This window comes from Microcebus murinus, chromosome 5 (genome assembly GCF_040939455.1).
Source record: "Microcebus murinus isolate Inina chromosome 5, M.murinus_Inina_mat1.0, whole genome shotgun sequence".
Lineage (NCBI taxonomy): Eukaryota > Metazoa > Chordata > Mammalia > Primates > Cheirogaleidae > Microcebus > Microcebus murinus.
Window position 1 is genome coordinate 80212419 of NC_134108.1, and position 2878 is coordinate 80215296.

Here is a 2878-nt window from a genome sequence, read left to right on the forward strand (position 1 = left end):
TGATGAGAGACATCATGCTATAGATTAAAGAATCTACAAATCCATGGAAGAGTAAATTTTCAAAGAAGAAAATCAAAAGTTGGTACATCATAGTTTAACTTCTAAGAGTCAAAAACAACAAAAATATTTAAAGTAGCCAAAGAAAAAGCCTGCTTTAAAGGCATATTACCTTCAAATGAGCAATGATACTAAAATTTTTTTCTCAGCAAAAATTACATATGCTAGAAGAAAACTAAATGATACTTTTAAAGGGATTAAAGGATATAACTGACTATTTGAAATTCTATATCCTAACAAAGTTCTTAAAAAAAATAACTGAAAAGAATCTGAGATTATTCCACAACAAACTACTTTAAAAGAAATACAAAAGCCAATTCTAATATGAAAGAAAAATAAAACCAGTGAAATCTTGAAAATGTAGGAGGAAATTAATGAAAAGGTTAAATATTTAAATCAACATATTTTCTATATTACAATGATAAGAAAGTCTTGTGTGATTTAAATTATATGTGGAATCAAAATATACAACCACAGACAGCCCAAAGGTAGGAAAGGATTACAGGGTTAAAATGTTCTAAGTTTTTTACATTGCCTATAAAGCAATAAAAATACTCATTTTTATACTCTGATAATCCAAGTAGTCTCTAGGAAACCACTAAAGGAAAATAAAAGAATGTATGACTAACACGCTGATAAATTTGGAAAAAAAGAATGATCAAAATGTCTGATTCAGGGAAAAAGAGAAAGAAGAAGGAGGCTAAGGAGGAGAAGGAGAAAAAAAGAACAGAAAACATATCTTAAACAGAAAACAAATAGTAATAGAGTATATTTAATCCTAAATATAGCTGTAATTACATGTAAATTAAGAGGACTAAATATTTTAAACAAAACACAAAGTGTGCAAACTAAATTTTAAAAAACAAAATATACATTAATATATTAATCAAATTTTGAAAAAAGATACAATCACTAATCAAAAGAAAGCTAGTATATCTATATCAATTTTGGACAAAGTGATCTTTAATATAAGAATCTTTAAAAAGTATAAAGTATATTTAATGATGATAAAAGTTCAATTTATATGGAAGATGTCATAAGTATAAATTTTTGTGTACATAATAATATAGCTTCCATATAAAAATGGAAAATCAACTAAACACTAAAAGAAAAAAATAAATTCAACAGCACATTAAAAAGACCATTCATCATGATCAAGTGGAATTTATCCCTGGGATGGAAGAGTGGTTCAACACATGCAAATCAGTAAGTATGGTACACCATAACAACAGAACAAAGGACGAAAACTATATGATAATCTCAATAGATACAGAAAAATCATTTGACTAAATGGTTCAATATCTTTTTGTGATAACAGTTCTCAACAAATTAGCCATAGAAATGTACTGCAACACTGTAAAGCCCATAAATGACAAGCACATAGCTAACATATTCAATTGTAAAAAGTTACAACCTTACCTCTAATACCAGGAACAAGACAAGAATATCTATACTTACCATTTTTATTCAACATAGTACTAGAAGTCCTAGCCAGAGCAAATAGGCAAGAAAAATAAATAAAAGGATTCTGGTTCAAGATGGCTGACTAGAGACATCAGACACCCACCCTCTCCAGAAAGAAAGAAAGACCAAAATTATGAATAGACAAGCATGTGTCGAATAGAATATTTAGGAAAGAACACTAGACTCTGTAGAAAGCTCATGGGAAATGCGTGAGGCATAGAAGGAGAAGGAAGTGAGCAGACAGCTCAGTCAGGATCAGGGATTAAGCAGGACCCCAGAGGGGGTCAGTATTGCAGGCAAAGGTTAAGTGAGAGAGCTTTGCCAGTCCATGTACCTGCTTCAGACTGCTGTGATCCAAATCACAAGAGAGCTCCTCTACTCTCACGAGCCCTGACACTAGCAGGAGCAGTGATTTGGACATCCCACAAGGGAATAGTACCAGACAAGGAATTCCACTTGGTCACTCACCCAACCTGAGACCTGCAGCAAGGACCTATTTTGGGAGTGTGGTCATCATGGGACTGCATCCTATTTTTGGAAAAATAGTCCTTGTATCTCCACATTCCAGATGCTGTCTCTGATATTACCCAGCATCCACTCAAAAGGCTATAGTGGCACAGTTCTGGCTGGACCCAAAGGTGCTGCAAGGTCCCCATAATACTTTAGCCCACAGGGTATAGTTCTCTCTAAGAAAGGTGGAGTGTACCCAAAACTCAGCTTGTGGGACAAAGGAAACCAAAGCATATGCTTTCAGAGTCTGAGAGTTCCCTGTCTGGGACTATAAGAAGTGACACTGCCCGCAGCAGTGGCACAAACTCTGTTTTTGGCTTTGTAAGTAAATGTGAATTTCCCTCCCACCAGCAGAATAGCCTTTGTGATTGAGCTCTCCTGTAGATAACAGAATCCCTCCTCCCCTCCTGCATACCCACTCCTGCCACCACCAGAATCAGGAGAAGGTGAGACACAAGGCCACATGTCTGTAGTGATAAGTGGTAACTGCAACCCTGCTGGTGGCAGAGACTTTATGCCCAGGCTCACACGTGAAGATAGGGTACATCCCCACCTTTGCATGGTGCTAAAGTGTTACTGCCACGGACAGCAGGAGAGAACACCAAGTGCCAAAGGTGAGGGTGATGCTGGGGACAGGTTGATATTATCGTATCATATATGGTATGGGCCTCATGAGAATAAAAGAAAAGGAAGACTCCAAGCTTTCACCTTCTTTAGAACTGGTCATGTATGTTCTTAACGCTTCAATTGTTCTTAACCCTTCAGTTGTTGGCCATTTGATAACATCTTCTGAACTTACTTATTCTTTCATCCTAGACACTTCCTCTCTGTCTCTGACTCTCCACAT